Here is a 26,669-nt window from a genome sequence, read left to right as displayed (position 1 = left end):
ATTCCCTTCTTGAGTCCTGGGTATTGATTAATTTCTTAAAGACTAATGTTTGTCCCATTGGTAAAACCTGTCTCATTGATAAAATCCCCTACAGAAAAAGACCAAAGAACTAACTATACTTTCTATTGTTTTCCACCCCAGAAAGCATAATAGGAATGAAAATTATTTTAGTAATGACAGAATAATTATAGGCTACTAACTTTCTTTTTGAACCTTGGACATTACATATACTCTGCTATATATAATTACGGTGTTTTTCATTAATTCTGTCTAAAATTTGGTGAACACTTTTGCGGTACGCGGGCCTCTCACTGCTGTGGCCTCTCCCATTGCGGAGCACAGGCTCCGGACGCGCAGGCTCTGCGGCCATGGCTCACGGGCCCAGCCACTCCGTGGCATGTGGGATCTTCCCGGACCGGGGCAGAAACCCACGTCCCCTGCATCAGCAGGCGGACTCTCAAGCAGTGCGCCACCAGGGAAGCCCGGTGAACACACTTGATTAACTACATCTTTGTTCTCTATTTTCTTTCTTCCCTCTCTTACTTCTCTCTCTCTTTTCTGTCCTTTATCCCATCCCTATCACCTCTATCCTTCCTCTCCCTGATTTCTCTATGTATTTCCTCCATATTTTGAATTTCTGATGTTGGTTCTTTATAAGAAACCAAAGAAAATTTTGTTTTTCTCCATCCAATAATAGTTCTGTATGACCCCTAAATAAATGCAATTTTTTCTAACTCAGTTTATGTTTCCTGTCATCTCTAAGTTAATATTTGCCTCTATGTCACCATTTTATTTTGGCTCTCAGCTATTATTTCATAGAAACCACTCCTATTTCCATCTTTTTCTTAAGAAACCAGGCACATATTATTATATGTTTTTCTGATTCTATTAGAAGGTCATTTTAAAAGTTCTGCTCTTTTGACTCCATCCAGTATCAGCATTTGGTGCATATTTAAGGGGGTTGAAAGCCCTTGTTGCAAAGCCAGCTACTTCCTCCTTCTTAGAACAAAACCTCAAAGTCATTTGGATGGGACTACACCTTACTTTAAATCTGACACTTAACAGACTTCTGTGTCACACAGGCGCTCTGGATGAACTTTTGTATTTTCCTACTCTGTCAGCTTATCTTACTTAACTAGGGAGTTAAGAGTTTTTCTTTCAATACATTACACATCAGTGTTAAAAACCACACACACATCCCAAAACACTCATTTCCCAACTACGTTTCTTGTGTGCTGTTCCCCTGCTTGAATTTCAGGCACTGAAAATAAAATTTCAGGCATTGAAAGAAACAAAAATATTTCTTTCTATGTTTCTTATCTACAATTAAGACTTTGTTCACTCAGCATTATATGTGGATGATAGTAGCAATTTTTCTTGTCAATAAAGTGAATTTTTCTTAAAATTCCCTCACTCCCTTTTTATCAGTTAAAAAGAAATATAATCTATAGGCTTTGTTAACCTCTTCAGAAAGCCACTGTGGTATAGGAAAGGACACAAAATTTAGAACCAAGGAGACTTGGAGTCTAGACTTCGTTCTGAATGTATTTGCTATATGAATTTGGGTCAATATCTGACCTTGATGATCTTCAGTTTAGTCACTGTCACTCTCATTGAACTATGAATTTTTTTTTTTTTTTTTCTTTTTGCGGTATGCGGGCCTCTCACTGCTGTGGCCTCTCCCGCCGCGGAGCACAGGCTCCGGACGCGCAGGCCCAGCGGCCATGGCTCACGGGCCCAGCCGCTCCGCGGCATATGGGATCCTCCCAGATCGGGGCACGAACCCGTATCCCCTGCATCGGCAGGCGGACTCCCAACCACTGCGCCACCAGGGAGGCCCTGAACTATGAATTTTTATACTAGAAAATCATGTAAGTACTTAGTAGAGTACTTAACAGTCAATTAATCTTAGCTATTATTGGCTGATACTAGTTATGCAATATTGTGCATCTTTGTATATATATTTAATGGAACATTTGAAGAACACTTGATATGTATGCCTAGTGGATCACCATTTTAAGAGAGCAGTTAGGAGTCATGCACATGACATGCTTTATTTTGATGTCATAATGCTTCATGGTGGCCAAGTGAAATGATTTCACTAGAGGTCAAATCAATTCAGTCAAGTATGAGTAAATGAGTTGAATTTTCTCCTTAAAGTAGGGAGTAAAGAAATGTGATATACTTCTGACAATCTTATATGAGGATTCACTTTCATAAACAAGTATTTATATTGAAATTATGATTAAGTTTTAATGCTGAATTAACAGGAGGAAATAAATATAGAGAATCCAGAAAATACAAATATGTGTTATACTCCACACCTCCAGTATTTTGAATTGTGAGTGTATATGTGTGTATGTGGGTGTGTATGTTATAAATATGTGGGTGAGAAACATCTAGTCTGTTTAGCAAATACACAGAATCATTGTAAAAGTTCTAAATCAGAAGACTTTGTTCAGAAAAAAGACCCAGTGAAATTATGTAAAGAATAATTTCTGCAATCATGTATTTCAGTGCTCTCCATTAAGTAGCAATCTGAACAATGCTGTCTCAGAATGGTGACTGACCACTGCCATTATAGGATAAAGAGGGGAAATAGAATCAAGAAGGATTTTCATTTGAAAACATTTTTTAGGGGTCTATAGCCTTTAATAAGAATTTTAGTATGAAATACAGAAGTATATAGTATATTTGCATACCTGTAAATGTAAAATTCTAGTGAAAATCATATTTATTCTGGAAGAAGCAAGTAGCATTATCTTTTTTTCAAAGATTTGCTCTCTGACCATGTTAATGACCAATATCATCCAAGATGCTCATATTTTCATGTTTTTATTGATTATTAAAGTGGGTTTAAATACACTTGTAAAAGTCATAAAGATTTGACTTCCTCTTTTATAAAAATAAATGAGTAAAGTGGTTCTTTCAAAATTTTATTCTTTTATTAAGTACCACCAGTGTGCTTCATAGGAAAACAATAAGCTCTGAAACAGGCCTAAAAATTGAAAAATCAAAGAAAAGTTCAAAAAACATGACATGTTCAAGAAATACACATAGCATAGTAGACTGAAATTTAGGGGTGTGGCAGAAAGTTTGAAAGTTGTGTTATCTATGCAAATTCTAGGGTAAACACTAGGATGAGACATAGCTTGATCAAACTGACATTTAATAATGGTGATTTCAATGGGAATGCGTGATGAAACATGAGCTGGAGAAAGGGGATTAATGTCCAAGCTCTTTGATGTGAGACCCCTGATGTCTTCTCAGAAAATGTAACTAGAACATTGAAGAGTCTCCCAAGGGTTTGTTGTCTGTTAGTGAGTTTCCAGTGTTTACTTATATGAGTTTAGTTTTCCAAAAGCACAAAGAGAATTTTTGGTTCTGGAGGATAAGAAGATGAAACATGTATCCACACACAGCCTGGCTAAGTCTAAGCCAAAATCTTGACACTATTAAACTTAAAATGGGTACCACAGAAATTAATATATAGATAGGACTATTTTAGACAACACTAATTTTACTGAAATGATAGAATAGGTAGAATAATGGCTCCCGAAAGATGTCAATGTCCTAATTCCAGCAACCTGTGAATACGTTATTTTATGTGGCAAGGGGGGATTAAGTTTACAGATGAATAAATTTGTGAATAACTTGACCTTAAGAGGTGGAAATTACTCTGGATCATCTGAGTGGACCTAATGTAATCATAAGGTCCCTTTAAATGTGGAAGACGGAGGAGGAAGAGTGAGACTAAGAGTACTGTGGTATGAGAAAGACATGACTGGCCATTGCTTCCTTTGAAGATGGAAAGGATCCACAAGGCAAGGAATGAGGCCAGCCTCTAGAAGCTGGAAAAGGCAGGAAATAAATTGTTCTCTAGAGCCTCTAGATGGAACGCAGCCTGGCTGACATCTTGATTTTAGCTCAGTGAAACCCATTTTGCATTGCTGACCTCCCGAAATGTAAGATAATGAAGCTGTGTTAAGTCACTAAGTTTGGGGTAATATGTTACAGCAGCAATAGAAAATTAATAAACATGTTTTGATTTATCCAGATGCACTAAGCACATTTCTGTGTCCTTGTGCTAAGGCGATGAATGACCCAACAAACATCCAATAGGGAACTTTTGTTTGTTTGTTTTACCCTCATTTCTCCCATGACCCATCCTCTAATAATAGTCTCTCCTACAAACATAGAAAACCCTGTAACTACAGTCTTTGTACTGTACTGCTATGTATTTATGACATATGAATATTTACAGGTTGTCTAAGGAAAATTCTAAAGAAAAAATGACAGAACAGTATGTGTGGAAAGTAGACTTGTAATGAATCTTCCAGGATATAACTTACAATTACCTCAAGAAAATATTTTTTTAAAAAGACTTACATTCACTCTGAAGGAAAAAAAAAATGTTTTCATCATTGCTACTAGAACCCAGCTGATTCACGGATTTACAGAGGTGTGGAAGAGGAAACAGTTTTCCCTCTATTTGAGGTAATATACAGAAATGCAGTGCAGGCATACGCACACTCTGGACTGGTCTGCAATGTCCTTGTGCCTGCGAGGTTCTTGCAGGTTAATTCCTACTGTGGTGGGAACTTGACCTGATTTGCACTGACATGCAAGGCTCTGCCTAGAAAAATGCCTCCTGTAGAGAAGCGCCTTCATGTTGCTCTTGTTTGGGACAGAACATTATATCGCATATACACAGTTATATCGTAGTTACCTTTGGAGACGTTTGTTTTAGGTAGAAAACATTCTCGATTTCTATCATTACAACTTTTAACTTCAAAAATAAATTCTCCACCCTACCAAACCCAGACACAGTAAAACAATAAGGATGGTATCATATTTTTAAAAAGAAATGGAATACATGATGAATCACAATAAAAGACTGAAACACTCATGAAATTCAGAGAGCCAGCTCTGGGACTTGTTAGATGAGCTATTTGATGAAAATAACTATAATTAATCTTGCATAAAATTTTGCCTAACCCTGTAATACAGAAAAGTTATTTTTTTAAAATCAGCTAATAGCTTATTCTGAAGTGAAAAGAAGGTATTTGTCAACTAGGTCAAGAGGAGTAAGAAAACTGGAAATAAAAAGCATAGACAAAGAATGTACACAGAATGAAGTCAGTACATTTTCAGCATGTTGCAACCCATGTGAAAGCAACTACCAAACAAGTTTTATTTTGTTTCATTTTTAACTGATGTCTGCCTAACAATATTCTTCTAATGTCAAAGTAGCAGGTAACTTGCTGTTTTATATGCATAAACATATACATACATGCCTACTCTCTACTGTAATTTAAATGCTCTATCAGAACTATTATTTACATAATTTTAGGTTTGATGTTAAATTGTAAATGGAGAATGGTATTAATATATGCCATAATTTAAGACTAAGCTGTCTTTAAGAGAAGCATTAATAGCTACCTCCCTTTTTAAACGACAGAAGAGGCTTTCAGCTATGATGTAAGCCTGACAAACTATTTCAGGTTTGCAACACTGCTATCAGGAAATTAGCACCTTTTAAATAAATAATAAACAATTAGTCACTTGAAACATTCATTATTAAATGGGACTTTTTGATTAATATTAAGAATAGTTAACAGTTAACTGTCGAAGTATACCATACATATATATTAGTAAACTAATCACAAGTTTACAGCTTAATGCATTTTCAGTTTATGCACCCAGGTGACACTACACAGGTATGTGGGTTAGGAAATGTTTTACATTGCATTTTAAAGCATTGAAAGAGTTTGGTTTTCTAAAAGGGGAAGAAGATGAAATTTACAAAATGTTAAATAAAATGCCTTTGCAAGCTTGCATAAATTAGAAAGAAAGGATATTTCTTTTGAATATCCTGAAAATAAAGCAAAGAGCCAGAGAAACCAGTAAAGGTTTGCTCCGAGCAAGATAAGACCCACAAATCTTATTTATTTTTTTGACAGTTGTTACACTAGACATCAGAGAGTTGTTGATAGGGAACACAGTGGATCTACCATATTGAATTTGAAGAAGGAGTCAACATGTGTTTACGAAATGTGATATTTCTACAAAATTAGTCAAGGAAAGAGGATTAAAGAAAGGGTTCCACATGGCTAGAATTATTTGTGTGGGAGCACAGAAGGACCTGGATTGGGGCTACCTTTTACAGGGATCCCTGTGATTCTGTTGAGAATAGACTGTAACAGTCAAGTGCAGACACAGAGACACGTGTATCCCAGCCTTCTAGCCTCCCTCTCAAATTCTTTGCTGGTTCCTTCTTCCTGATTTCTTAATATTGAAGTGCCCTGGGCTCAAACTTTGCTTTTCCCTTCTCCTTCTACTCTCACCCACTTAGTGCCTTCATCCTATCCCACAGCATAAAATACCATCCATATCTTGTCAATTTCCAAACTCATATTTCCACCTGGGACTTCTCTCTCACATTCCAATCACATGTACACAACAGCTTCCTGTAAATCTCCACTCTGATCCTTAATAACAGGTCCAAAAGTGACCTTCCCATCTTTCTCCTAAAACCTATTAGTTTTACTGCTTTTTTAAAATTTTAATTGGTCACTGTTCTCTTTCTGTGGTTGCCAGGTCATGAGGGGTGACCTGAGAGTGCAGGGTACCTGTTGTGCTTGAGATAAACTGGAAAAAATTACACTTAGAGGATTCTAGAAGGATAGTGGGAGGGCATACATGTTGCAGGTACAGGGGTGGGAGGGTTCTTCACTCCTAATTATGCAGCAGAAGGCCTGGCAGGGGCGCCATGACTGTGCAGGCTCCCTCCTAAGCCTCTTCCACTGCTCCCTCTAGGCTTGTGTAAGCATTGAGCAGGAAAGTTTCCAGCTCTTATTCTTCATGATCCCCGGATCCCGGAAAGCAGCAACTCTTTTGTTCTTGAGCAAGCATCCAGAAAACGTGAGGAAGCCTTTTGAAAGGAGAGCTCATCCAAGGAAAACCAAATCTTGAGACACAGCTAATAGCAGGACAACTCTACTATTCACCTAGTTGACCTTACTGTCCTAAAACTAACAACCAATCAGGGGAGTGTTGGTGTAGTAAAACACCAGATAGGCTCGCTGCAGTGTTGTGTCTTAGTTTATTCATATATGCAATGGTCATTCGTCATGGAAGACTTACAGACCTCTAACCGAACCTGTTGTTCTGAACTGCAAATTTATGAAAACAAGCTAAATGGCTTCTTTAAGCTTAAATGAAGCTATTTACTCCATCTTCAAGTCAGATAAAACCCGTATAGGGACTATATTAAATAGTTGCAGCACTAAAAAATGTGTTTTTTTTTTCTTTCTGCTTACCTTCTAATATGATATCAATGAAAACAAAGAATGACAGAGTCTTGTAAGATTAAACATTTGAGGTTTTGAGGTTGTAAGTCCATCACATTTTAAGGTTTCTGGAATTTTGATATATATTTCCAAAAGAGAATGAAAACTATTATGTCCAAGCTGTGCTATCAACATAGATGGTAATCTTGAATATAAATTAAAGAGGTAATGCTATTGGCATAAGTGATAAACTCTGAGAAGATCCTGATCATATCATGTATCCCCAGTGGATCTCATATATCCTGACCTTTAGTAGATGTTAAACGTGTTTTGACTTTTTCCCCCCTGGGCTAGTCATTTATACCACCATTTTACAAACACAAAAACCAGGGTGTTGTTAATGCAGCAAACAAGCAGCAAAGAGCACAGTCTATTTTACTACAATCCCCAAATGCCAGTAAAGTTTACTTCTCCTTTGACAGCTTGAAAATTGCAATTTGGAACTAAAAGCTTATCTCTGCAATAAAGATTGGCTAGTGAAGTTTTACAAAGAAATGAGAATTTTGGCTGCTGGTTGTATTTGAATCTTGTTGGAAAGGAGGCTCTCACCAGAAAAGGTTGTGCCCTTGATCTGTTAAGCAGGCTGTCCACTTAACCCAAAGGTCTATTCAAACAGTTCAATCAAATTGTTAGCTGTCACAAAGCCATCCAAATACATTAGACTGGTTCTGTTAACAGCTGAAAGACGTTGTGTAAGCACCAACTATGTTTATTGAGTCCCTGTCGAGAAGCTGAAAATGGACCCCAGGTTAAAAAGGATAAGTTCTTAAATTGGTTTTTGAATGTACTGACTCCAAATATATGAACAGTGGTCCTTTAAGACAGTAATCTTCAATGTGGATCCGCAACATTAGCATTAACTTGAAAACTTGTTAGAAATGCAAATTCTTGAGCCCTAACCAGGCAAGACTGAATCAAAAAAACTGTAGAGGGCACACCTAGCATTCCTTCCAGGTGATGCTGCTTCCAACTATAGCATAAAAACCACTTTTCTAGGAGTCATTTTTAGTGAGGCATTATGAATACTACATTTATTTTAACACTGAAAACAAATTTTTTTTTTTTTTTTTTTTTGGCCGTGCAGCATGCGGGATCTTAGTTCCCTGACCAGGGGTAGAAACTGTGCCCCCTGCAGTGGCAGCACGGAGTCTTAACCACTGGACCACCAGGGAAGTCCCTGAAAATAAGTTTTGAGAAGTGGCTTAATCATGATTATCGAGTAGCTGGCAAATTTCTAGAAATTACTTTTTAAAATAATTACTGAAGGGCCTCCCTGGTGGCGCAGTGGTTAAGAGTCCGCCTGCCGATGCAGGGGATACGGGTTCGTGCCCCGGTCTGGGAGGATCCCATATGCCGCGGAGCGGCTGGGCCCGTGAGCCATGGCCGCTGGGCCTGCGCATCCGGAGCCTGTGCTCCGCAACGGGAGAGGCCACAACAGTGAGAGGCCCGCATACCGCAAAAAGAAAAAAAAATAAAAATAAAAAATAAAATAAAAAAAAAATAAAATAATTACTGAAATATGAAGCTGAATACTAATGAATTGAATGTAGTATTAATATCGATTGTTTGGGTCACTAATATCATTATGGAAAGGAAGAAGGGGTGAAGTATGAAGAGATAATTATAATATTGTTATGAATAACAACAAAGAAAAAAACATGGGGGCGTTACTATCATCTTCAGAAGTTGTTTTTTCTCTCAAAAGACACAAGAAAAATATATTACAAATCTATTTGTCCAGTAACTACACGGTCTTAACCTCGGTGATCTACTTCAAATAGTTAGATAAAAATTTTTTAATGTATTATAAAATGTGTATTATTGGTTCAACTTAGAAAATAATCATTTTCACATTCAGAAGCCACTCAGGCTGGGTCACCCACAAGTTCCTTTTCTCTGTCGCCAAGGAAAGGAGCCTTATTGTTGGAACCAGAGACATATGGGATGAGCTTCTGGTCTTCCACTTCCTATGTGTGTGATGCTCACACTCTGTGCTTGAAATGCTCATTTAATTTCCTCACCTAAACATTATCACCACCACCTTCCTGGCATCTTTCCCCTCATTCCACAGGAAAGTGTGGGCCCCAGTCTTGTTTCCTATATTCTCTAGGACATTGATGGTCATCATCTAAAACGTACCTATTTAAAAAACTTATGCTACTTACTTAGCATATTTTTTATGCTAAGTTTTTTTTTAAACATTCAATTTATGAGTGTTCCTGGGATACTTGCCCGTCTATTTCAGGAAGTCTGCATCTCCTGTGAGTTTCCTTAGACAGACAGTCAAAGCTCTCTGTTCCTCACTCCAATCTACTTCTGCCCTATGTTATAATCAGAATAATCTGCACTTTGTTCTTATACATCCTTTAAAATATCCTACTTCCGTACATCTTCTCGTGTAACTTCTTGGTTATAAATGTCTTCACTTTTACAATACCCTATAAAAATTTTATTCATTAAATTCTAATGCAAATGCCACAAACTATAATCACAAACCATTCTCTTAAACTGCAATTTTCTTATTGCTAATTATGATGATACTGTATGCACTGAAAAATGTGTGTTACTCAAGAATCCAGGCTTCTTTCTCCTCTCTCTTTGTAGGTATGTGATATATCTTATTTAACTAAATACATAGGTGGACTTTTTTTTAATGCTCTGTTGAAGTACATGAGCAATCTTTTATCAGCACTGTAGGACGAGAGAACTCATTTAAATAAACTGTGACCACAGAAAAAAATAAGTAAAAAAAGGAGGTACTCCAAAAAAAGTCATTCCATGACGTGCCTCAGAGAGAGCTGATTGCTTTTTACTAACTAAATCCCTCCAAGCTCCCCAAAAAATGATTCAGAAGACTAATAATCCCTGAGTTGATCCCTTGACATCCATTTTCCTTTTTGGACCTTGATTTGTGGTATATGACTGGTATCAACTAGGCTACTGCAAACTGTCAAAGACCTTGCCTTTCAGCAATGTGCTAAATCTCCCTCATGTATGTATGGACTAGCTGCTTAATATTCATCTAAGTTTACGGTGATGAGCCAATGTATTTGCATCAGTACAGTCTGTATTTAAAACCTTGTATTATGAGTTGTCTATCAAAAAGATAATGAAAACTTAAAGTTTAATTTTGACTAAAATTAATACTACACAAACAAAAAAAAAAGTTAGAAAAAAATATGGCATACAAGGAAAATTGTTAAAATGACTAACAAAATTACAACAATATGTAATATAACAGATTTGTGGACACAAAATTTTAATTAATGTCAGATTAAGGCAAACAATTTTTAATGTTTATTCTATTTTGGCTCACATTTAATCATTTGTATTTTTTTTCTATTTCTTAAAAAGCATACTGAATAGATTTGAAGATGGAATATTTTCTATTAATACAAAGATACCATGGTCCTTCCAGAATATATTCAAAATATATCTCAGGAGATTTAGGAGTATGCTCTTTCGTTCCCATGCTTAATTCACTAAAAATGAAACTGAACAAATAAAGAAATAAAATCAACCTTAAAAATGTAAGACAGATGACCGTATTTGTCCTTTATAGCTTTTGGCTAAGTATTCACTAAAAAAAAGTTTATGTACTATTTTAAGAAAATGATATTTAAAATATTTTAAGAGAATATAATTTCAAAATATTGAAAATAAAATTGATTACATTTATGAAATGTTAAATACACATTTTGATCACCTTATTTATTAAATGAATAATTATTGACTACCGAGCTTATCCTGTTATCTTTTGTTTCAGATGCTGAGAAGAGCAAGGAAAATAAGTGAGTGTGAAAAGCTTAAGGTTATATGCACAATCCCATACACCTAACTAGGCTTACTGAATAGACTGTTTTTTCATTACCATGGATAGTAGTAGGATTTGGGATTAGGATTGTTTGTATATTTTGTATGCTATTTTCCTCAATATATAGTCACAATGGAATTTCAGAGGACAATGTTATGCATACAACTGTGTAAACATTCAGAGGAAAAGACAATGTTCTATGTGTCTTCATATTGAAAAACCTCTACTACATCCAACAATTTATTTTACTAAAATTATAATCACCCTCCTATATTCAACCATAATGGATTTTTACTAAAATCAGTAAAATAATGAGGCATGAGAAAACTCACTTAAAGTACTTAAAGTGAGATAAATTAATTTTAGATATGTAACATAAAAGTGTAATTCAGTCATTTTTGCATGAAAATCCAAATATTTCAGTAGTACCTGTATGTTTATGCAATCCTGGACTCTTTAAATTCTTCAGTTACTTTACAACTAATTTTAGAATTAACACATATAAAAATAGTATACAGCAAGTATATATATATAAAGCTTATTTGGCACATTTTTACATTCTCTCACTCTGTGTGTGTGTGTGTGTGTGTGTGTGTGTTCATTCTGTCTTTTATTATTATTGTATATGAAAGGAATAACTCATGAAAGAAGGAAAATAAATATTACCTGTGGTTGCCCCTGGAGATCAAAATTAACATCTTAACTTATAGCAATCTATCAATACTTCAGTTAATACCAACTTAATTTCAATAGTATACAAGAAAATTTGTTTCTATATATCTTAGTTCTATTCCCTCTCCATTGTGGTTTTTTGAATGTTTTTTTTTTCCCACACAAATTACATCTTTATACATTATATGCCCACCAATACAGATATATGTGTTGCTTTATGAATTTGTCTTTTAAATCACATGAGTTAAAAAGAGATTTACCAAATCATTTATAGTGTCTTACATTTACCTATGTAGTTGTTTTAATTAGTGCTCCTTTTTTTCCACAAAGATCTGAGTTACTAGCCAGTGTCCTTCTCTAGTAGTACTCCCTTCAGAGCTTCTTGTGGAGCTGCTCTGCTTGCAATGAATTCTCTTGGTTTTTCTTCATTCAGGAATGTGGTAGTTTTGCCAGGTATAGAATTTTAGGATGACTTTTAATTTCTTTCATACATTGGTTATGATATGCCTCTGACTCTGGCCACCCTGAATTCTAAAGATATAAGTTATGAATCACTGTACTCTTGCTGCTTTTGAAAATTTCTCTTTGGCTTTGGCTTTTGATAATTTGATTACTGCATGTCATGAAGGTTAATTTTATGTGTCAACATGACTGGAGCACAGGATGCCACATGTTTGGCTAAACACTATTTCTGGATGTGTCTGTGTGAGGTTTTCTGTATGAGATTAACATTTTATCAGTAGACTGAGCAAAGCACGTTGTCCTCCCCAATGTAGGTGGGCTTCATCCAATCTGTTTTAGGCCTGAATAGAATAAAAGGCTGAATAAGAAAGACTGTCTTCTTCAAGTTGGGATGCTAATATCCATCTGACTGTCTTCAAATTGGGGCATTGGTCTTCTGACTTTGACCCTGCCTGGAACTTACATCACAGGCTTTCCTGGTTCTCAGAGCTTTGGACTCAGTGGAACTACACAATAGTCTCTCCTGGGTCTCCTGCTTGCTAGCTAACGACAGATCTTAGACTTATCAGACTCCATGGTTGCATGCACAATTCTTTACAGTAAATCTCTCTCTCTCTCTCTCTCTCTCTCTCTGTCTCTTTCTTTCTGGTTCTGTTCTCTGGAAAACCGAGACTAATACAGATAAATTTTGGTATCACAAATAGCTCTGGAGAAACAGAATTTTAGGGGTGAGCTTTCTGAGTTTGCCCGCTAATCTTCTGATTAGATTTAAATATGCTAATGACTCTATTTCCAGTGGTAAAGACAGCACTGATAGAACATGACCCTGCAGTAGAGATATGTACAACACCCCCATGGCATACTCCTAATCAACTACTTATATACATATATACATAGATAGATATACAGACAGACTTTATTTACAGTTATAACCTCCCTGTTAATAAGGTGTATGTTAATGCTCTGTGCCAACAATACTACGCCTGCCCGTTGGAGCTGGGTGACTGTCTGTATACTTTGGAACATTTTTGGAAATGTAATGAATATCATAAGGTTGTCTGGTTGCTACCACTGTTGCTGGACAAAATGATAACAGAGAAGGATGAGCTCAGGGATTCAAATTCCCAGCGCAAGTGCTGAAAGCTTCTGTGTTTGTGCTGCAGGAGACCTTGATCTCCTGTAGCCTCAGGGCTGAGACTGCTGAAAATCAAATTCAGAATTTTATCCTGGCTGAAATATAATGCAGGTTGAACTCCCAGCCTTGTAGGACGACTACTGTTAAAGTGAGGGCACTGACTGGGAAAGAATAGGATCCTGTAAGTTGGAATAGGGGTGTGATGAAGCTGGGGATATTGAGACCCTAAATTCTAATGAGTCATATTTGCCAGTGAAAGAGGCCTCCCCACGCCCAGTGCAAGCAGCCTCTGCAACCCTGGAAGAAGTGACCTCCTCATCCTCAGTAGCAGAAGCCTCTCTACCCGTCTGAGAGGATTGCCTTGCATTGCATGAGGAAATAAAGAAGGCCTCCCCTGAGGCAGCTGTCATGCAAGACAAGGCTGGTTGCCTTCAGGACCCATCCTCACTACCTCTCTTTGCTTGTAGACCTATAACTAGACTCAAATTCTAGCAAGTCCCTAAAGGGGAGGTACCAGGGATGACCCACTGGGGACGGGAGTACACTACACTCCAAAAAACTACCTGATTTTTCTAATTTATACAGACAGAAATCTGAGGAATATATGTGGAAATGGATACTAAGGGTATAGGTTAATGGTCCAAGGGATGTAAAGTTGGATCACGCTGCAGTTTCTGATATGGTCTTGCTAAGCAGAGATTCCGCATTTCATATCGTAGCTTGGGGAGTTACAGACGGCTCTAACAGCTTGGTTGGCTGGAACATGGACCAATAAGTGGCCTGCAGTGAATGTGCTGGAAATGTTGGACCTGCCTTGGTTTAATGTAGAGGAAGAGATTCAAAGGCTTAGGGATTTTAGAAAATTTTAGCGTGTATCTGTCACCTAAGATATACTCATATACATCAGGGAGGTGCAGAAGACATTCCTCTCACCAGTATTGTGAGAAATGAATTTGTGATGGGAACCCCAGGATCCTTGAAGAGTGCTGTGATTGCTCTTCTCTGTAATTCAGACCTTAGAGTGGGAACTGCAGTCACTGAACTGGGAAACCTAAATGCAACAGGAGAAATTGGAACCTGGGGTGGCAGGAGTCAAGTGGCAGCACACAACAGCCAAAGGCAAGGTGGGCGTGGTTACCATAATGAACAGCAGAGTCAAAGCAGCAATCAGAATGGTCTGACTTATGCAGACCTATGGCACTGGCTAGTTGATTATAGTGCTCCTAGAGGTGAAATAATAAGAAGCCTACTGAACTCTTAAAAGAATTCAGCAAAAAAGTTCGAAATCAAGTAAGCAAAAAAGTGTAATTTGAATCATAAAAACAGTGAGTCACAGTCCCTCAGTCAGTATCCAGAAATGAGCCAGTTTATAGACCCAGACCCCTTGAATGAAGGGAAGGCTGGGTATCTTTAAGAGAAGACTCCTGTACACTGCCCAAAATGTATACTGTTAATCTATCAGCCTTCCTCACAAAGGGACCCATAACCTTTTCCCAGAGTAACTGTGCACCGAGGAAAAAGAAGTAACCAGACCATGTGGGGACTGATGGACACGGGCTCTGAATGGATACTGATTCCAAGAGACTCAGAACCACACTGTGCTCTACCGGAGCAGGGGCTTATGGAGGTAAAGTGATGGATGGAGTTTTAGCTCAAGTCCATCTCACAGCGGAGCCAGCTGCTCCATGAACCCATCCTCTGGTTATTTGCCCAGTTCTGAAATGCATATTAGAAGGAATATACTCTGCACCTGACAGGATCCTACATTAATTCCCTGACTTGTAGAACGGGGGCTATTATGGTGGGAAGGAAAGTCCAAGTGGAATTTATTAGAACTGTCACCACCTAGGAAATAGTGAACAAAAAGAAGCAGTGCATTCCTGAAGGGACTGCAGAAATTAGTGCCACCAGCAAGGCCTTGAAGGATGCAGGTGTGGTGATTGTCACCACATCCCCATTTAACTTTCTTACTGGGACTACTCAGAAACCGGATGGATCTTGGAGAATGACATGGGATTATCATAACCTTAACCAGATGGTGACCCCAGTTGCGGCAGCTGCACCGAATGTGGTTTCATTGCCTGAGAAAATTCAAACGTTCTCCGGTACCTGATATGAAGCTATTGATCTGGCAAATATATTTTGTCTCAATACCTATTAGTAAAGACCCCCAGAAGCAGTTTACTGTCAGCCGGCAAGACCAGCAATACAACCTCACTGTCCTACCTGCTCCACCTCCTTCCTTCTCCCAGTCTGTACCTATGACTTCATGGGGAGTTCACTATAATCGGCTGACACACGAAGAGGTGATTTAGGTGATTTAGGTTTGATTCACACATGGTTCTGAGTAATAGACAGGTGCCACCTGAAAGTGCAGCTTCAGCACTACAGATCCTTTCCACCGCAACCCTGAAGGACTGTGGTGGCAAGAAATCTTCCCAGTGGGAAGAACAGGGGGTCCTTAATACGGCACCGTTCCCCAGGGTGATCAGCCGGCTCTCTGGTAGCAAGGTGACTACACTGGACCACTTCCTTTGTGGAAGAGGCAGTGTTTTGTTCTTAATGGAACAGACATCACTGAATTACAACTTTGCCTTCCCTGAAGGCAATGCTCTGCCAAAACCACCACCTGTGAACTTACAGACTGACTTTCTAACCACCGTGCCATTCCACACAGCATGGCTTCTGATCAAGGAACTCACCTCCCAGCGAAATAAGTATATCAATGGGCCCGTGCTAATGGAATTCACTGGTCTTACCATGTTCCCCAGCATCCTGAAGCAGCTGACTTGATAGAAGGTTGGAATGGTCTTTTGAAGACTCAGTTACAGTGCCAGCTGGGTGGCAATACCTTGCAAGACTGGGGCAAGATTTTACAGAAGGCTGCGTGTGCTTGGAATCAGCATCCCACATACGATGCTCTTGTTCCCATAGCCAGGATTCATGGGTCTAGGAATCCAAAGATTGAAATGGGAGTGACGCTACTCACTATTACCCCTAGTGACCCACTAGTAAAATTTTTACTCCCTGTTCCCATGACCTTATTATGCTTTGCTGGCCTTAAGGTCTTAGGTCCAAAGGAAGGAATGCTTCTACCAGGAGACGTAGCAATAATTCCACTGAAGTGGAAGTTAAGGCTGCTGTCTGGCCACTTTAGATTCCTCATGCCTCTGACTCCATAGGCAGGGAAGGGAGTTCTTGCGATGGGTGGAGTGACTGATTCTGACTGTCAATGGGAAATTGATCCACTAAATTTTCACTGTTATCACTCTTACTTAGCTTTTAATATAATCTATTTTTAGTACTTAAACTGAAACTGTCTAATATGACAACTACCAGGAAAATTCAAGAGGAATTATGACAAAAGTAATGCAAAAATAAATTTGCATCCTAAATTTCTGGTGTTGGGAAGACATTAACCAAATTAATGATTTTATGAACTGTGTAATAGCGAGGACATACTTTTACTTTAGGAAAACAATTAAGTCCACTAAGTTACAAGACTAAATCAATTACTTCAGGAAAAATATGACTGAAGTACTGTGTATAGAAATAAAAGCATGGCTATTGATGTTTTCATTGTTTCCAAACAGTCTAAAATATTCTATGATTCCAAATAAAATTCTTTCTTTGGGCTTCTAATTATTTGAAAATGTACAGTTGATTCTCTTTATTTGCAAAAGTGATGTTCTATAACTTTGCTATGAACACTGAGTTAGGAAATACTGAATTATTGCCCTTAGGGGAAATACAAAATTGGATTCCTATGAGCCTCTATTCACATTTTCATGACCTGATCATCATAACCTTGTTTTATGTGTGTTTTATTTAAAGACACCTTTTTATTCACATATACACACACACACATATTACATAATACATATGTGTATATATAAACTCATTAATGTCGAACTCGTGGCTAACACCACTCTTAATCATGCCTGAAAGAAGCTTATCTAACATACATATTTCCTCTATAAGGCACATCACAGCTGTCTTGTGCATAGGAATGTTAGATAGCACGTGAGAACCATGTTTGGGGAGCATTTTAATCAGTGAGACCACCACCAACAACAACAACAAAAAAACAATGCAAAAAAATGTGGCACTAAATAGACCATGAAAAGGACAATTCTTGCCAATTTGAGAGCTAAAACAGGAAAGCAGCGCTACCCTTGCTTGATCTCAGATAGGAACACGCACACCAGGTAGGCAGCATGGCAAGTATTGATTTGGTGGTTGCAAATACATTTCAGCAGGCAGGCTAATTTGCAAATATGGACTCTAGGAATAATAAAGGTCAACTGTATTTTTAAGTTTCTAAGGTTTGTATTTTTAAGTGAGGCTTGTTTTTGTTATTGAGTACTAATTATACTTGTTTGGCCTCAATATCTGGTCAGTAAGGTATTGATTCATTCGTATTTTTTCAGGTTTGGCTTTGTGACGTACACAGGACCAATTCGATTTCACTTCTCATGGATACTTAGAATGAAGGCTTGTTGTCTCTTTTGAGCTATAAGGATTTATATATGTTTACCAAATAAAGCTTATTTGTTGTACGTTCAAATTTTAAATGATGCTGTTCTATTTGGCCTATGTGTGTTAAACTATCCCACTGTAGGGATCTGTCCATTTAAAAACTTCTGGCAATGTTTGCTTTATATAATTGGAGAATATAACTCTATAATAATATGTTTTGCATTAAATTTTCTCTTGTCTGATATTAATATAGTATTTTTACTTACAATAGTGTTTTCACGGACTAATTTTTCTATCCTTTTAAGTTCAGCTTTTCTGAGTTACAATGATAAATGTATATTTGCTATAAAAGAAAAGGGAACCCTCTTGCACTGTTGGTGGGAATGTAAATTGATACAGCCACTATGGAGAACAGTATGGAGGTTCCTTCAAAAACTACAAATAGAACTACCATACAACCCAGCAATCCCACTACTGGGCATATACCCTGAGAAAACCATAATTCAAAAAGAGTCATGCACCACAATGTTCACTGCAGCTCTATTTACAATAGTCAGGACATGGAAGCAACCTAAGTGTCCATCGACAGATGAATGGATAAAGAAGATGTGGCACATATATACAATGGAATATTACTCAGCCATAAAAGGAAACGAAATTGAGTTATTTGTAGTGAGGTGGATGGACCTAGAGTCTGTCATACAGACTGAAGTAAGTCAGAAAGAGAAAAACAAATACCATATGTTAACACATATATATGGAATGTGAACCTAGGGGCAGGACAGGAGTAAAGATGCCGATGTAGAGAATGGACTTGAGGACACGGGGAGGGGGAGGGGTAAGTTGGGATGAAGTGAGAGAGTGGCATGGACATATATACACTACCAAATGTAAAATAGATAGCTAGTGGAAGCAGCCGCATAGCACAGGGAGATCAGCTCGGTGCTTTGTGACCACCTAGAGGGGTGGGATAGGGAGGATGGGAGGGAGACGCAAGAGGGAAGAGAAATGGGAATATATGTATACGTATAGCTGATTCACTCTGTTATACAGCAGAAACTAACACACCGTTGTAAAGCAATTATACTCCAATAAAGATGTTTAAATATATATATATATATATATATAAGTAGATTTGGTTTTTAATTTTATGCTACTAAAATCTCAGTCTTTCAAAATAAGTAAACCAATTTGTATCTCTTATGATTACTGATGCAGTTTTGTGTTTTCTTAATTTTCATATTGCCCTTGCTTTTATCTTTTTTCTAGCATATATTTTAAAATTGTATTTCTTCTTCTGCTAAGTTTAATTTCTTGTAGATATTTTAAGTTAATTTAAAATTGTAAAACATACATCAAGTTAACAAATTTTAAGTTTAATTTTTAAAAATTGGCCCCCTTAAGTGTACAAAAAATTAGGTATTACTATAACTATATATTTCTGTACGATTTATGATTTTTTATTTTACTACCCAATGTTTTAGTTTTACTGTATTTTTATCCTCTTCTCCAATTTAGACATTATATTAGTCATTAATTCTCAGTCAATGTTTATTTAGCTTAATCAACATGCATACCAGCATTTGCTCAAAATTGCTTCTTAAATCTCAACGTTTCCTTTTGAATTCAGGTTTCCAGTTTCCTTCTAACAAAAGATATATTACGGGAAAAACGAAAGCAAAGACTGAGAGTATGTAATTGTTGTTTGTTTCCTTCAAATGGGCTTCAATAAAATGTATATTCTCAGTCTTTGTCCCCTGACCTTCACATACATGGTATTATTTTCCAGTCTCCCTCTTGAATGATGATTTAGCTGGGTATAGTATTCTAGGGTCGCAATTATACTTTCTCAGTATTTTGAAGATATAATTTCATAGTCTTCAGCTTGTTGAGTTTATCTATTCAGAGGGTTCAAAATTTTATCTGTCCTGGAAAATTATCAACCACATTATTTTGAATATCAAAATAATAAAATTCTTTTATTCTTTATTCTTTCATTCTTTTATTCTCCCTTTCTGAAATTCAGAAAATATTCTTATTCTATTGTTTCTTGTTTTTTTTCTTATATGTTGACATCTTTATTACTTTGAAATGCATTCTACTTAATATCTCAGTGCCTCTTTTCTTAGGATAACTTTGCTTACTGAGCTGTAGACACAGTCCCACACAGCAGGTGTATTTTTCCTTCCCCATATAGCTCTTTTTCTATTTTGGGGAAAAAATTTACATTAATTTGTGAACTTGAAGACTCATGCCTCACTTGGATATTATAAACTGGACTCCATATCCATGTGATATAAAGTCTTGGGGTTTTTCTTTCTCACAAATAACATTTTCTTTTCTCATCTGAGGTAGACAGATGAGCTTACTTGTAACCCCTGTAAGTCAGTAGATAAATTTACTGTTAGTAATTCTTTTCCTGAGAAGCAGCTCTTTTAGGGACCTGGCATTATGAAAGAGGGAGTTTGTAGTTTATCTCACCACCTATTTAATTCCTTTTGTTTGAGCCCAGCTATTATATTATATTATATATTTTATATTGTTAATTATACTTATATTTACTGTTTATATATTATATAATTCATATCATATTATTTTTTTAAGAGTTAGAAAATAAAGTTGAGGATACCTCCTGGAAGTTAGATCAAAAAGAAAAAAAATCATAAAAGAAAAAAAAGACAATAAAAAGCAACAGTTATTGAGGCACTCCAATATCATTTTATTTTTTATTATACAACTTTCACCTCACATTCCTATTAGTTTTGGCAGGAGCAGAGTTCATGCTGGCTTGATATCACATGTGGAAGGAAACCAAAGTCACTGTCCTTTCTAATTTTTCCAATGATGTCTTGTTTACAACACTATAAGGACAGTAGTAAATTAATATATTTACAACTCCTGCCTCATTTTCTACTTATGTAAATTGTTTCTAATTTTCATTATTCAATTGTGACCAATTTGAATATTTATAACTGGTAATTCTCACTTAGCAAAAAGTATTATATATATATTTTAATAAAAGAAATTTCAGGGAAATAAAGCATAACTATTCTTATAATTAAGCCTTTAAATGGCTTTACAGCATGAAATTATTTTGCCTTGGGAAGTATTTAAATATAAAAAACATTAAGTTCTACAACAGGTAATTTACTTAAAATATGAAATGTGTTTTTTTCAGTTTCTAGAAAGGCACTGCAAATATGACCCTAATAAGGTCCCTAAGAGGCAGTGGAGGATGAAGGGAACTCTCCAGCACCCTTTGGGACTCTACCATTGAGAGAACAAAAATAAGTGCTTTTAATGATGTCCATGGCTAATGGTGCATTAATTATAAGCACTATAATAAAAAGCTTATGTTCTGTTAACAACGATGATAGATATGTTGGTGGGAAAATTTGTCTGATCTCTGGAAATCTCAGAGGCTTTGAGTCATAGTGATCTACTATCTCAGCTTCCTCATTTCTGGGTGTATTAACTACAGCAGGTAGCATTCTCATGGGGCTTTAGATTCCTTATTTGAATATAGAGTGCAATAATCCTCATCTATTAGTCCTATTATTTTTTGTAGAGTATGGGGTTAGGTATAATTATTATTGTACTCACAAATCACACACAAAGGTCTTCCAAATACCTATTTGTTTTAGCAAGGTTTTTTTCTCTAGATATGTTTGAAATGGGAAGGCCATTGGAGGCCATTTATGACAATTTGACAACCTCAGGCCCACTAACTACATCATTCCTATCATGAAAACCACAACAACCGGCCAACCAGCCTTGAAGCTGGACATGTTCAGGTACATGATACTCCCTATTTTTATGGCACCATATTATACATTAACAGTAGGGCATGTTAAAAATGCATGTGTATTATTAAAATGTGCTCCCCTCCAAATGCTAGCAAAGGATCCCAGTACTGCTCCTTAAAAACACAATTCTTTACATTTTTAACACATATCTTCTCCTGATAATTATACAAACATGGCAGATCTAATCTCCTTTCCAATTTCCCCACCCTTCCAAAAATGCTGAGATGCACTGGGAAATACTGAATCATCTTCCCTTAAGAATCACAGTTAGAGATCATTTTACATTGTCAAACATTTGACATTTTACATTGTCAAACTACAAACTAATTGAAGGAAATTAATGTTTATCAAGTGCCTACTCTATGTCAGACATTGTACCAAGTGTTCCACTTGCTTTATCAGTTAACAAAGGGGGTTACTGGGATAGAGTCTTACATAATAAAATATTGTAAAATGTTATGATTTCATTCATGTTGTCTCTGATTACGCAAGTTATTTTAGAATCACATCATACTGTTAAATCATACTGAAAGTGTAGTATACCAAAAACTCCAGAGTACTTTTTGTCCATATAAATTGCCATTCTTAAAGGGACTTTGGTATAATCAGTTTTCTTTTTTTCATCCAAATACAGTAATTCATACTTACAGCTACAACAAGTTGTATTTTGTTTTGCTCTATTTTCATTTCTGAGTTACATTAAAATCTCATTTCTTTCCTGTTGCATTAGCCATAGTTTCTAACCTTTAATCATTTTATGTTTTGATTAGCATAGCATTTCTTTCTAAGTTCAAGTTGGTGATTTAAAATACTACCTAGAACATGATGAAAGTACTTTTCAAAAAAAATTATTCTGTGCTAACTTTGGTCATCAAAGTAACTTTACTGTACTTTGTTTTGTCATCTACAAATACTCTTAACTTCCACATAAATAACACACTTATTTTCCCTAAATTTCTGTGCTATACAAGGCCCTGTCGAATGTCTTTATGAAACCAAGATGTACCATGTGTATGGCCTCATTTTAATCTATCAATTTAGCAACATTATCAAAGATAGAAAATAACTTCAGTTTAGAATGACTTATTTTTAGTGACCTCATACTAACTGTTAGGAATTTCTGATTCCCTTTTTCCCCTATACATTTGTAAATATTTTATGTGCTAATATTATTACTAACAAAGTCATATTTTGAGTGCTAATTATATTTTAATCAATATCCTGATAGTAGTCCTTTTTGTCTTCTGAACAACCTCCTTAGGTAGAAACTATTATTTTACCCATTTTGCATACAAGGTAAACAAAGGCTAGCAAACATAGATAATTTTCACAAAGACACATTAACTATTAATTCATGAAGCCAGAGATCAAATCCTCTTATGTCTAACTATAGAGTCCCACTCTCTAGTCCAATGCTACACATATTTCTAAGGTTTTCCTTGGAATCAATGTTAAATCTGTTAGTCTGTAGTTTCCAAAGCCTACTACTACTATAAAAAAGAAGAAATTGAGATTTTGAGAATTTCTACTTTTTTATCATCTGTTAACATAAATATATTATTCCCACACCACGAAATATCATTTGTTTCCCTTTTCTGCTTAGTATTGCATATTTGAGAACGTACTTTTTGTGTTTAGTGCCTTAGTGTTTTTCAATAGGTGTAGCACACTTGGGACTTTGCCTTCTTTACACAATTTTATATACTCATGAACATTTTTAACAATTTCTTTAAGCAAGCCAATCTTTTTTATTTTTATAAAATGGAGAGTTATGGATGTAGATAAAGAAAAATTTTAGATATATAATTTTGGGACCAAATCTAGCATTCATAGTGCTTTTGTATGATTTAAAACAGAAAAATACACCCTCTGGGCAGGAAATGACAAGAGCTACCCTGTCTTCTGAGCTGATACTGCCCCTTCTAAGGCAAGTGGGTTAACCAGAGAGCACCAGCTCGGCTCCAGCCCGTTCCACCCCTCGGCTGGACCACAGCCTGCACGTCCCATGCCTTCTATGATTCCCATTTGCCTAGGAAGCTGTAATTGCCGTGCGCTCACATAACAATGCACTCACAATGCACTCTTTCCACATCATAGAGGTATCCTAGCAGTTCTTTGGTTTGCAACTCTATGATACCAGAGACTACTCATATATTTTCAACCAACATTTCCCAACAAATATGATACTTCTTGGAACATATATTGTTATGTATAATATTCAATATGTGAAAAAAGGCCAACAGTACTGAGATCTCTTAGAAACTCAAGTTACTAGTTATATCTAAATCACCAACTTTGTGATTCAAATTAAATTCAATGCATTGATTCATCAATACACATAGAAATATAATTATATGATTTATTGTATGTTAACATTCATTGGGGTGAGACATTTTGTAGGTGCCTGGAGACAAGTGTTTCAAATATAACATTCACACATTTTATAATCAAAGTTAGAAAACTATATTTTTAATTGAATGATCTCTAAGATTTTGTTTCCATAACAAAATTACTTGTTTACTTTGACTAAAGCAACTAATAGCTACTTGATTTTAATCCCTTGTTCAATAATCCCTACATATAAATTGCTACCTCCTTGGATATTTTTCCCTATGAGATTCTTTTAAACAAGTTATTTCCCCCCATTGCTCTATACTAATCTTCAGACCTATATCTATAAAATTATTTTCACTTTGTTATATTAGAATGCATTACATTTCCTATTTAAATTAATATCACATGTGTACATGTACAAAGTATTCATAAGTTTACAAGTACTATTATTAGCACTATTCCTATTACACTTTTCTAAAAATCATTGTATAAAACCAGAATCGCTTCTATTCCATTTGGTATACCTGATTTCATCTATAATATCTAATTTCAGAAATGTATTTTCATATATTTCTTCCTCCTTTCCGATTTTTCTTAAAATGATGGTTTATCATTCGATTCTTCTGCCCACCTCATTTTCTCTCTCTCTCTCTCTTTTTTAAATCAAGAGTAAGCTTCTTTACTGTTAAAATTCATGGTGCAAACATTTTTAACCCCACAAATACTCAATTCCTCTAGTCCATTTTCTCTTCCAAAATCATCACTTAGACTAAAAATAAGAGAGTAAAGCACTTAATATATCTGACTTCCAGCATTTTGCTGCACAGGAACATAAAAATCACTAGAGAAATGCTTCGGATCAGGAGAAAGTGTTAAAAGTCGGCAGTTCAGTGAGTCTTGGCTGTCTCCCTCATGTTTCAGGTACTCTCTACAATTAAAAAGCATGCCATTTATCTCGTCATATCTACAAATCAAACTCCATGTTCCTCAGCAAGGAGGTACCAATAAAACTTGGTGATACTTGAATTAATAGAATAAATGAGTGGTTGAATGAACGAGTGGGGGAACATATTAGTTAGCAAAAAAGATCCTGTGCATTTGTTCGTCTTTACCAGTATCCTTATTAGCATATGAAACATGGAATTCTAATAATAATAATAATAATATCCGCATTTCACTATTTATGGCTTGTAAACAGAGATGCATACTTTCTTTTCTTATTTTGTTTCGTGAATTTTTCATTCTGTCACATACTATTTTTATTGGTACTATCTTTTTCTTGGCATTTTTTTCTTTCTGGTTTTATTCTTGCATGATTTCTCTTAGTCTTCCTTGATTCCGTTTCGTTTTTTAGCCTTTTAAAAACCTCAGTGCATAGAGAGATGCTCCTGGAGCCCTTTAACCTCATCCCCTAGCAGAGAGACGAGCTTGCGTTTACAGCATACATAATTGGTGACTACCTGAGGCAAAAGACAAACTTAGCATACACCCTGCAGGTTCCTGAAACAGCTCCCTTGGTGTCCATACTTCTTCAAGTTAAACTGAAGTCCTCTGTGACTTCTTCTGGAATCTTTGTGCTCTGTCAAGTCACACTAACAGAGAGTCAAGCCTGTGTGCTGGGGAATCATGACCTCGAGGGCGCTACCGATCTTAAGATTGGCTGACCACTGCAACCTACTGATGTGCATCTCTGGTAACTCATTCACTCCTGATAATTATCAATAATTTGTGCCTAACAGATGCCAAGCTTTGACCCCTTTAACAAAAGCTACATTATTTCATTCATATCCTCAAAAGCATTGCTGCAAACAGTCCGTTGACCAATCTAGTCTATTTATTTATTTTTTTTTTTTTGCGGTACGCAGGCCTCTCACTGTTGTGGCCTCTCCCGTTGTGGAGCACAGGCTCCGGACGCGCAGGCTCAGCGGCCATGGCTCACGGACCCAGCCGCTCCACGGCATGTGGGATCTTACCAGACTGGGGCACGAACCCGTGTCCCTTGCATCAGCAGGTGGACTCTCAACCACTGCGCCACCAGGGAAGCCCCCAATCTAGTCTATTTTACAATGTATATATACACAAGCTTAGAGGTGATTTTTGTTATGATTTTTGTTATGATTTGTTGCCACGTAATTAAGTACACTGAAACACATGAACCTGTTAAAATAAGGAATTTAAACTAGCTTGCTATTTATTTGAAGAAAGGTAAATTTGAAAGAGCTATGTACTATCTCTATCCCATTAATAACTCATATTTTAATGTTGCCTATATTTAACATAAAGGTATTTTCATAAGCTACTACATACTCAATAAATACTGTCCAAAGCACTTTTTAGTGGTACTCAGGCAATGTGAGCATATCTCAAGTTTAGAAACGAAACCTAGGGCCACAGAAGCTATAATGGGTAGTCCACAAATAATCGCAAGAAGAAATTAATAAAATAGAAAGATTCAGTTTGAAAATCTAGCTTGCTAGTGATACTCCTAATTCTTAAGCTTTATAGTGATTCTTTTTTGCACATGTGCACACACACATACATATGCATTGATTGATTTTTTATTAATTGTACTCAAAAGAAAGTTAACTAAAAATATGCATATAGGATATTTGAAA

The 26,669-nt window shown here is 36.3% G+C and overlaps 1 pseudogene; it reads left to right on the top strand.

The window, feature by feature from the left end:
- The first annotated feature begins 14,490 nt into the window (after nt 1–14,490).
- Nucleotides 14,491–16,617, top strand: LOC132481380 (uncharacterized; annotated as a pseudogene).
- The last annotated feature ends 10,052 nt before the right edge of the window (nt 16,618–26,669 follow it).

The sequence above is a fragment of the Mesoplodon densirostris genome, chromosome 20 (genome assembly GCF_025265405.1).
Source record: "Mesoplodon densirostris isolate mMesDen1 chromosome 20, mMesDen1 primary haplotype, whole genome shotgun sequence".
Classification (NCBI taxonomy): Eukaryota; Metazoa; Chordata; class Mammalia; order Artiodactyla; family Ziphiidae; genus Mesoplodon; species Mesoplodon densirostris.
Note: the sequence above shows the minus strand (reverse complement) of the source record. Positions and strands in the feature narration are given on the sequence as shown.